Source organism: Sinocyclocheilus rhinocerous, unplaced genomic scaffold (assembly GCF_001515625.1).
Source record: "Sinocyclocheilus rhinocerous isolate Xijiao unplaced genomic scaffold, SAMN03320098_v1.1 scaffold2970, whole genome shotgun sequence".
NCBI classification, from domain to species: domain Eukaryota; kingdom Metazoa; phylum Chordata; class Actinopteri; order Cypriniformes; family Cyprinidae; genus Sinocyclocheilus; species Sinocyclocheilus rhinocerous.
In genome coordinates this window covers 859-12,928 of record NW_015639523.1, presented here as the reverse complement: position 1 = coordinate 12,928, position 12,070 = coordinate 859, and the positions used below count along the sequence as shown (strand labels likewise).

At 35.0% G+C, this 12,070-nt stretch overlaps 2 pseudogenes; one reads left to right on the top strand and one right to left on the bottom strand.

The window, feature by feature from the left end:
• The window catches only part of LOC107751316 (ADP-ribosylation factor-like protein 16), a 15,782-nt pseudogene extending 13,427 nt beyond the window's left edge, over window positions 1-2,355 (bottom strand).
• Window positions 2,356-4,834: 2,479 nt separating this feature from the next.
• Window positions 4,835-7,454, top strand: LOC107751314 (Ig lambda chain V-I region BL2-like; annotated as a pseudogene).
• The last annotated feature ends 4,616 nt before the right edge of the window (window positions 7,455-12,070 follow it).

The window sequence follows — 12,070 nt, the reverse complement described above, 5'->3', positions numbered from 1 at the left end:
TTGCCTTACTTTAGCCCGATTCACAACGGTCATCTTATAATAATGTTTTCTAATTTGAGTGGTACGGGTAGGTTTTCGCGGAAAATTTGAGCATGCCGCTGCGTCATTACGTAATTTCTTTAAACATAAAGAAGTTGTCCCGGCTAGTAGGCTATCGCATGTGAGGATCCTGCAGGTGGCCGATCGTTTATAGCCTTTTCTCTTATTAAGATGTATAATACTTATTAATTAAATGTATCATTTTGATGGCGGATTATAATCCAGAAAGGATTATGTGTTTATGAAACACGTGAATGAAATTAAATTATATTCCAGTTTTAAATGTGCTCTTGTTTCATGTGCTCTTGGGCAGACTTGTTACTTACTTGTTCAGATGACAATATCCAGTGAAAATGCTTATTTGAGTCATATATTCCAAGACGTAGGCTAGAATCTGTGAGTCGTTCTTTCAGACGAATCCAGTCGGAGTTATATTAAAAATGGTCTTTGATCTTTCAAGCTGTTTAATGCCACTCAGCGGGTGTTGCATGCATCCGTCCAAAAGCAGTTAAATAAAATGTGCCCATCCATAAAAAAAAGTGTCTCACACGGCTCCGGGGGGTGAACAAAGGCCTTCTGTAGCGAATCGATGCGTTTTTGTAAGAAAATGTTTTGTTTTGATCTCTCCCCTGCGCTTCCGCATTTGTCACTTCTGAGCGGCGCATGCGCAAAGCCGACCTCATACGTCATCCGCCCGGAGCTGCTTCCGTGTAGGACTGTTGGCGCAAGCTACATTAAAGTGATTGTTACGTTTTGAATATGGACATTTTTCTTACAAAAACGCATTGATTCGCTACAGGAGGCCTTTGTTCACCCCCCGGAGCCGTGTGAGACACTTTTTTTTAATGCATGGGCGCATTTTATTTAACTGCTTTTGGACGGATGCATGCAACACCCGCTGAGTGGCATTAAACAGCTTGAAAGATCAAAGACCATTTTTAATATAACTCCGACTGGATTCGTCTGAAAGAAGAAAGTCATATACACCTAGCATGACTTGAGGGTGAGTAATTTATGTGCTAATTTTCATTTTTGGGTGAACTAACCCTTTAATATTACTATTTTCATATATAACTATAAAATAAAAGACATATGGAAGTATGGGAACTTAAGTAGTGACCAAAAATCTAATTTCTCTTATATCTTGGCTTCTGTACTATTTATTTATTTATTATAATTTTTTTTAACATGTTTTCGCTTTCATTTTTGCCTGTCACATTTAACTTTAGGTCTTAATTTTGTATTTATTTAAAAAAAAAAATTCTTTTATTATTATTATTATTATTTATTTATTTTTCTTTCATTTTTACAGAGTCAAAGCAGATGGCAGGTGGGCTTCTCTTGTAAAGCAACCACAAAATGGACTGATGAATAGTGTGAATTTCTGACACTCACTATAACAGATGTGCAATCTACATAGTATTTTGGTCAAATGGTACCCATACAGCCTCCCAACTCTCGTACGGTTATCTTCCTCTTCCGGAGTATAAGGTCTGTGAGGTTGGTGCCGACCTAACACACACACACACACACACACACAAGATTAATCTTTATGACATCTTTAAATAATCTTTGATCTTTATTTTTTACAAACAAACATAAATCATTTTTTTCCTGCATTGAGGATGTACTTCTGAACTTGTATTAGTAAACATGCACATTAAATAAAAAGAAAATAGCTTAATATTTTGTATTTATTTTTATATTTAAGATGACATAATGTACTATTAAAATAACTTTAATATATCAACTCGGGTACCATGTTTATCCACTATTAAACTAAACTAAAAAAAATCATACTGACATCCTCAGCTCCAATGATTTCCCAACAGATTGTGCAGATGGCACAATCCAATTTATTTGAACACACAAACACATCGTTGATCTTATATTGCTTGTGAAATCTTACAAAAAGCGTTGTTTTCCTAACACAGCAACATTTAGTGAACGGGACCTCGGGCTCACAGTGGGCAGCGTGACGGGCGCTTCACCCAAATCCGCGTCCATCTGACACAACTGTTAGTGCAGATAAAGAAGCCATATTCATTAACATTAGATCAAGTTTTAATATCACCTGCAGCCCAAACTGTACCTGACTGCAGATGTGAAACTACATTAAGAAACTCTTTAGGGAAGCACAGCATGCAGCCTATCTAACGTTAGTGTAAACAGCTGGTGAAGGATATTCTGTAGTCGCTTCAGTAAAAGCGTTTTTCCAACTCCAGTTGCACCGAGCAATAAGCACATCGCCACGACCACTTAACCTGAAATTATTTTATCGAAACGAGAGCACAGATTTCTGCTTTAAAACGAGTGACTTCTAAGCGTGACATGGACAAATTTCCTCTGTCGCCACGGCAACGACGCTATTTACACAATAAAAGTCTCCATGCGTCATGAATGATTTTTTTTTTTGTGATTAGCGCCCTCTAGCGAGCTATAGCAGAATCGACTCTGTTCCACATGCAATTAGTTTGCAAATTCTGTACAGTATACTGTCTATTTTTGTTAAAAACAGTATGTGAACCAGTAGCACCGTTGTGACACGACCTTATTATAATGCACGTTTAAATGAACAGAATACTAGCACAGCCTGCTGCTTATATTAAATACTGCAAAGTACACACTCTCACCTACTTTTTTAAATAGCATATGAAAAAAATAAAAATTTTAACAGCATACACGTTTTAAACTGTAGTATGCTACATTGTTTTCATCTTAACCCATCACATTGCATGTTTAATTCAGTTAGTGTTGTTATCTTCTCTGAAATAAAAATATTATTTAAGGTTAATTCATCACACACACACACACACATGCTCTAACAGCTATTTGTCTATTACCTTCAAACAAATCTGTTCAAGATAACTTGAAGATTGACTAATGCAGTATCACAGCAAACCAGGAAGACAAAACTGCAGTTAAGTGCATTGCATTGTGGTACAGTGTTCTATGCAGTAACCTGTATACTGATGTTTTTGACAAATGTAGCAGGTTATACAAGTAAATGTGCACATTATACTTTATACATACCCATTAATTTGTAGCTACATCCTACCCTTCAGAATCAGATCAAAGATCTGATAAGTTCTCGATAATGACATTTGTAGTTGTATGCAAATTGAAGAATATTAAAGCAGTTGCTGTTTGAGGATTAAGTGATTGGCTGAATTCTAGTGATCCTCCCTCTTTCAGAGTTTCTCTTCCTCATCTTACAGATGAGTATTTCATTCTCTCTTATTCTCTTCATCTCTTCACTAAACTCAAACTCAGTCGTCACACAGGCAAGATGCTGATCATATTCTACTGCTCTCTCTTCACTCTTCTGTCATGTAAGTTACTGTGCTTTTCATTTTAAACTTGTTCTCTCAAGGATGTCAAGGTCGATGAAATTAATTTTATTTATTATAATTTTACAGGTGTCAAATGTGTAAAAGTGATTACACAGAAACCCTCTATACTGACAGAACAAAAAGGGAGATCTGTGACTATGGACTGTAATATTGAAAAGGAGGAGGGTAATTATGTCGGCTGGTATAAACAGATTCCAAATGCAGCTCCTCAGTTTGTGTTGAGATCCTATCATTCTCACAACTCCCCTGACAAATATGGGGATGGTTTTTCCTCCAGCCGCTTCACATCTAATGCTCAGTCAAAAATTCATTATAAGCTGATCATCAGTAATGTGGATGTGGATGATTCTGCAGTGTATTATTGCAGCTCATGGGACAGCTCTGTTAGTGAGAGCATATCACAGTGATTCACAGCATGACAAAAACCTCCTCACTGCTCACTGAACAACAATGCTCTTAAATTCAATATACATTACGGCCAGTTTTACAGTTGTGCCATGATTGCTTTATGTTTCATGAATATATACTTAAATCACACTCAATATACACATACATGTAAACCTGATGAACAGGCCACTTGGAGGCATGCTGGAATGGATGTAATTTGTTTAATATTAATTTATTTAAAAGGACAAATTCATGTAAAATGTAACAGTAAAAGGAATGTTTTGATGGATACATATATATAAAATTACTTTGGATGTTTGTTTTCTATATTCTATATTAAGGTAATATTTGACATATCTAAAAAAAGGAAAAGAAAAGATGTGCACCAAGAGACAGATTTCTTCTAGTGGATGCAGTGAGCTGTGACTCTGCTTTACCAACACACATAGACACATAATGTTGGGTTTTCATGTTTTATGAGGACTCTCCATAGACATTATATACTGCACAAACTTTATGTTCTATCTCCTAAACCAAAATAAATAAACAAATAAATACATGCATACATAAAAAAAGTCCCACAAGGTACAAAAATTCAGGTTTTACTATCATTGTGGGGACATTTTGTCAACACAACGTAGAGTTTGCCTGGATCATTTGTCACAAAAACGCGCGCACACACACACACACACACACACACACACACACAGGAGGCACCTGCTGGCCCAATATAGTTCTATGTAAATGACACATTTTAAGTAATGTTCATTTTGTGCACTGTAAATGTTTTATTCACTTTATAACATCCCATTTACAACACTGATTACCACAATATATTCCATAGAAAAGACCAAATATATTTTAAATTGCTGTATTACTGTAATCCATTCTCGTATGTGCTGAAGTGAGTGAGTGTGTCAGATGTGTTAAGTGCGTGTTGTATGAGGTGGGCGGGTCTTTCTCTTTACTGTCTTAAAGTCTCTCTCTGTGATCAGATCTCAGCATTATTCTACAGCACTGCTCATCTTCACACGTCACATCCACCAAATCACAAGATGATCACAATATTCTGCGCTTTCTTTACTCTTCTGACCTGTAAGATTTCATCATATCTGATGATTTAGTGTTTTGACACACAATCTCATGTAAAGCTTGTATTTATACTGCAGGTATCAGTGGAGCGACTGCAGTGACTCTGCAGTGAGTCCATTAATCACAGTCATTAAAGGAGAAACGGCTAAACTGCACTGTAATCTGGGGACGGTAACTGATCAGTCTGCTAGATGGTACAAACAGACTCCAGCAGGAGCTCCTCAGCATGTGTTAAGATTTTATCATGGCTGGAGCTCAGTTAGCTATGGATCTGGTTTCTCTGCTCCTAATTCACATCAACACATTCATCTACATCAGATTATAGTCTGATCATCAGTAATGTTGATGTTGATGATTCTGCAGTGTATTACTGTAAGACATGGGACAACACTGTTAGAGAATACGTATCACAGTGATTCACAGCATGACAAAAACCTCCTCACTGCTCACATTCACTTCTGCTTCTAGACAACAGATGAAAAGTAAGAGCACTTCTTCACATCTCAGATTCAGGTTGAATTAATAACATATCACAGATGCTAAGAATATTCTGCAACTTCTTTAGTAATCTGTCTTGTAATTTAACTCATCTCTTGTAGTGCTTTTATCATGTTTTTTGTCCTGTTTGAAACTGGACAGTCACTGGTCACTTTATGCTTCTGCTAAATGTCTCCTTTTGTGCTCCTCAGAAGACAGAAAGTCCCGTGGGTTTGGAAGGAACATTTCCTTTAGTGTCCGTCATCAGTAGAGCCATGTGTTCATGTTCAGAGTGACTTTATGACACGGAACAAAACTGATTGTGAATGGTAAGTAATCTTTCCACTTTTCTTTTCTTTTCTTTTACTGTATTACATATAGTCTATACTTCATCCCAGGTGAAAAAGACGTAGTATTAAATGTATTAAAAATATACTTGAAATTCAAGTAGTATGTTTATAATACATTTGTATTCCCAACATGCTTATTTGAAGTGCAATAAAAATATATTGAATTGCATTTTCGTTTTATGTTTTTTTTCTTCGGAAAATTGCATTGTAATTTTTATTTATTCATTGATGTAAAATTCTGTACTTTTTAGTAAGGCCGGTATAACTGAAATGTTCTACAAATGGAAAAGATAGCTCTGCCATAGCATTTCAGTCTTTTTTTACAATATATTAAAATGTACTTGAGTATGTTTGTAGTAATATAAATATACTTGTATTTCAAGTGCATTTTTAATACATTTAACAGTATGTTTTGTTTTGTTTTTCACCAAAGTATATATGCTGCTGTCCTTTTTTAGTGTACTTTATGAATCTTTGTAATGTATGCAACAATATATAATACATTAAAGTTTTGTAGATATCAAAGTGTGTACGTGTGTGTATATACTGATAAAAGCAGCTTTATAATATACTAGTAGTGTAATGCTAATGCATTTCCAATGAGCTGAAATACAATTGAAATGTACTTGAAGTACATTAAAACGATGCTTCAAATATACTCTTAACTGTAGTTCATGAAGTGTTAAAAGGACATTTTAAATGTATTTTAAGAATTACACTTAAATTGCACTAAATATACTTAAAGTGGTTCCATTTTAACACAATTTCAATATATTAAATATATTACAAATAGATTAAAATCCAACTTAAACATATCTTGAAATACACTTAATATACTTAAAGTTGTTTCAAAATAATACATTTAATATGCACTTAGTATAGTATAATTTAAATATAGTACGTATGTCTGAAAAAGCACAATTTAAATATATTTCTTTTTCACCTGGGATTGTAGATATATAAACTCATTATTTTTTTAAGTTAATCATGTAGTTCATTTACAGTTAAATATGTGAATGATTTTTTTTTAATAAAAAAAAACTATTAAAACTGTTTTGCTATTTTTTTTGTTATTAAGCTTTTATTAATTAATTGATAAACTACATGGAATATTTGGACTTATAAAATTTGTTAAACTGCAGGACCATTGAAAATGAGCTAGTGAAGACAAAAAGATTATTAAAAATAGCATAAAAAGTGTCAGCACCTAAATATATACACAGTGCCATATAAATTCATGTACATTTAATCCAACAAAAATCCAACAAACTACACACAGCACTACAGCACTATTTAACTTTTATGTTGCAAGTTACATTTTTGTCAAAGACATTGAGATGTGTGTATTAAAATTACATTTACTGTCATAAAAAAAGTTATGATATTTACTTCTTTATAGATTAATTGTTTACATGTTGATGTGTGAAATTTTAGAGATGTAGAAAGTGTGAAATGTACAGTCAGACTTTAATATTTCAAATGTTTGGCTGAGATGAAGGTTTGTTTGCAGATGTTGATGAGGATTTGTGTTTAGATGCTGCTGCTCCTGTGCTGAACATCCTCCTTCCATCCAGAGAAGAGCTGAGCTCCAGTAAACTCACTCTGGTCTGGTGTGTCTGATCAATCACATGTCTGGGGCTTTTGCTGATGTGCGTTGGCTCCTGAACGGGAACTCAGTTACTGAAGGCGTTTTCACTGGATCTGCTGAACAGCAGCCTGATAAGAAATTAAAGATGAGCAGTTTTTTAACCATTACGTTTACATGGACAACAATACTCCGATTTTAATACGATTAAGACAATACTCTGATTAAGAATCTACCATGTAAACAGAGATTTTTGATTACCTTAATCCGGCTAAAATCATAATCGAAGTAAACAGAAATCGAATTAAGACATGAGTATTCCTATTTTAGTCGTATTACTGAAGTGCAGAATAGACATGTAAACACCTTAATCACATTATTACCGTCGTGTAGGACTTTTCGCCGCATTTTGCGACAGGATACACACAGGGTAGCAGTGTTGCCAGATTGGAAATGTCCAAGTACCAGAAGCTCAAAATTATCGTATTTGGAAGAAAATTATCGTACACGAGTAAAAACGTACAGAATACGATTCATCTACTAGACTAGAACAACAACTTTTTGACACAACCTTCAAATCACCACAATAAATAAATAACTATGCTAGGGCCCTATGAAATACGTTTTATTTGTTCCAAAATTCAAATTTTTTTTTAAAATTCCAAATTAAATTTTTTGGGGATTCTGTTTTTATTTTCTATTTTCATTTTTCTGGACTCCTTTTTAAATGGTTAAATTAAATGTTATACAACCTTCAAATCACCACAATAAATAAATAACTATGCTAGGGCCCTATGAAATACGTTTTATTTGTTCCAAAATTCAAATTTTTTTTTAAAATTCCAAATTAAATTTTTTGGGGATTCTGTTTTTATTTTCTATTTTCATTTTTCTGGACTCCTTTTTAAATGGTTAAATTAAATGTTATTAATCAAAAGCACGTCTAATTAAATAATGAAACGTATACAATTCAACATCAAATCTATTAAAAAGTTTAACAAAAATTACATGTTTAGGGTCTTATGAAATGTTAAATTTTTTTCACCTTGTTTATTGTTACCAAATTCTGTGTTTAATATGTCTAATTATTTGAATGCTTTTGGCAAACAAAGGGGATTTACAATTAAAATTAAAACATGGAAGAAATATTGTGATTATTCCTTAATAATGTTAGTAGTAGGTACTGAACAATAGTAATACATTTCTGGCAGAAACTCTATATTTTTGACTCTCAGAGCAGTTCTGGGGATGTTGTTCATGTATTTATGTCCTATTTAGTGAGAAGGCAGATGCTGAAATCACCGTGAGCATCACACACGCTTCAGTATGTGTGTAGTAAACAAAACCGCGTGACATTCATTCAGACCATAGACTATGATTCAGACAGACACAGAATATGCAGGATTTATATTTAAATAGCCATTTTGCACTTAATATTTACAGATACTAGTCCATATAACGATTTAATGACCTTCCTTTGATTAATTCATCCAAACTTTGACAAATTAAGTGTCAAGTTAAGTGTTTATGTTTTTCTACAGGAGGAAAACGCTTAAGGAGAGACTTTGTGCATTGCGTTCATATTCTGCTGTTCTGTGGCCACGGATTTGCGGGTCTTGTCTTTTTCTTGCAGGACCCTGTACGTTACGGTACAAAATTAGTTTTATTCGTTTAATCACCACCACAGCTTCTTGTCTCCATTGGCAACACGCACGATTTGTGTCGATTGCAAGTGACCTCGCAGGTATCGGAGAGTGCAAGTGGCAATTGCAAGTCACTTCGTAATTTAGTTTATTTTGTCTTGTCTTCACCACCTGACTACTGTTGTAAAATGTTGAGAGATTCAAACAAAAAGTAATCAATAAATAGAACAAAATAAAAAAATAAAGACTGCAAGTGACGTCGCTAGCGGAAGCGCAAGTGTCAGAGAGTGCAAGTCTGAGAATGCAAGTCTGAGAGTGCAAGCGCAAGGCTGCAGCCAGACCCTTTTGGATTGCAGCGACTGAACTGCTTGACCTCCTCTTGATTTATGTGATAGTATTTCAATTTGTTTGCATAGAGTAGAAAACATTAACTATTAAAAATAAAGTGCCTTAGCTGCTTCATTTTCTGAATGAATGTCATGTTTAATTGTACATTACTGTGCTTTATAAACTCAAATAAACTGCATGTTAAACAAACTTTTCTTATTACTTTGTGTCCAATGTATGCACGAAAGTATATTTTAGTTTATTATTTTAGCATCAGTTTATTATATTTTTATGCAGTAGACTACTATTAAAAACAAAACATGTTTGCAATTAGTATATCTGATCAATTTTAATTATAGAATTTAATTGATTAAAAAATAGAAATCAATTCAATATGAATAAAATAACAATCAATAAAACATTCTATTGAACACTATAAACTAGTACTGAAAGTCAAATTCATTTGCTGATTCCACAGGACAGATGTTATTTTGAAATGATCCTTTAATAATGCTATTGATTAAAGAGATTTTTATGCATCCTCTGAATAGATCTAAAAACAGTGCTGAAGTTTGTCTTCAATCAGATGCAGTGATCTGTGGAGATTTTCTTCAGGACAGGAAGTTCAGTCCTGACACACAGGAAACACCTGCTCTCATAATCAGCTCTGTGTAAATGATCAGTTTCTCTGAGCTCTTTTTATCGATTCACTTGATGTTCATCCAACCAGACAAGAGCATAACAACAAATGATCATGGAAACTTCGGTTATACATGATTAATAATATAGGAGTTAATAAATGAATGAAAAATACTGGCAAAAATATTACACAACATCAAGTCCTCTTACAAAAGACAATCCAGTATGCTTGAAGACTTATAATAAATGTGCTTAGTATTTTAATAAATGTGTTTATGTAAATAAATTGTCTGTCAGTCATTCAGTGATGATTCTTGATGCTGTATGATGATGAATGATGATGTCACTGAGAGGCTCCACCCTCTTCATTCTCTTCAGTCTCTTAAAGGGGTCATATGATGCTATTTTAAATATCAATATTTTGTGTATTTGGTGTAACAGAATATGTTGACATGCTTTAATGTTCAAAAAACACATTATTTTTCAAATACTGTACATTATTGTAGGTCCTCTATGCCCCGTCTCTCTCAAACACGTCGTTTTCAACAAAGCCCCCTCCTTTGACAAGCGCAGTCTGCTCTGATTGGCCAGCTGACCCAGTGCATTGTGATTGGCCGAACACCACAAGCAGGCGTCGGAAATGTACGTTAATGTACCCTTACCCTTAAATGTACCCTTACCATAATCGCGAGCGTCAGCTTTCAAAGTAAATATCAAGAAAGTTAATAATGTCCTTAGTTTTACCACCAGTTCAAGTCTGAAAGGGCAACAGAGTCGCGTGACAGACACAGTGATGATGCAGTACACAAGCCGCGGTTAAGACAGCTGACGTGCTATGATTTCTGACAGGCAGTTCACTCTCCTGTGATGTGACCCTGTTCCCCTCACACACACACACACACACAACGCGTTACTCTGAACTGCGCAAAACTCCGCATTCAGAAGTGCCAGATTGTCATAGCAAAGTCGGAATTTACCCCTTTTTTTTTTTTTTAGAAATAACCTTTGTGAGCAGCCAGCTTTGTACTCTTCTAGGTTCAAAAAACTGTCGTCCATAAAATGTGTTGCACAAATTCGAACATCTGGGTTGTGCTGTTCTGTTGTAAATAAATCTTAACCAATGATTCCTAATTGCATCTACTTCCGGAAGGCCAAATAAAGTGCTTTTCCATTCGCACTGAAATACACAGCGTCTCCCTGACATGGCTGCTTCAACACTACTGCTGTTCCTGAAACCACGCCTTCTTTCTTTGCGTGCACGTTTGGGCGGCATTATGCTAATATTTCCACATTTTGACGTAGATATGTGGGGGCGTGTTAGAATGAGCCATTTTAGGTAGGTGTGGTTGACTCTTAACTTTTATAAAGAATATCTCTTTGGATTTGAGACTTTAGTCTTTGCAACTTTACAGATCTTCTTTATGCACCAAGAGCTTGTAACACTCCAAAGAGAAAGGAAAACTTGAAATCGCATCATATGACCCCTTTAAAGCTCGTCTCTGATCGCTCTCCTCTGTTCACATCACACACTCACAACATGCTGTCAATCTTCATCATCCTCATCGTCACTCTGTCATGTAAGACCTCACCAGACTGCAGTTAAAGATGCTCATGAATATGTCACATGTGAGTATTGTGTATCAGTGATGCAGTGTGTTTATTCTGCAGGTGTCAGTGGAGTGACTGTAGTGATTCAGAATCCTCCATTAATCACAGTCAATAAAGGAGAAATGCTCTCGTTGGTCTGTAACACAGGCAGCTCTACTGATGGTGGACGCTGGTATAAACAGGTCACAGGAGAAACGCCTCAGTTTGTTTTAAAGGGGTCCTATTATGCTTTTTCACTTTTTCAACTTTAGTTAGTCTGTAATGTTGCTGTTTGAGCATAAAAAATCTGCAAATTTACAAAGCTCAAAGTCCACTTCAAAAGGAGATATTTTATTTAACAGAAATCACTTTTCAAAAACTACAATGAACGACTCGTTTGGACTACAACGCATATTTTCCGGGATTGGTGATATCACAAATATTAACGAATGGGACGAGACCTGGTTGAGCTGCACTAGAGAAGGCAACGAGTGTTATCACTATGTCGGAGACACGCTAGCTTTCCCAAGGCAGACAAACTTAGAGTGGCTACAATCATCAGGGTTTAAATCACGCTCAAATTGATTTGAT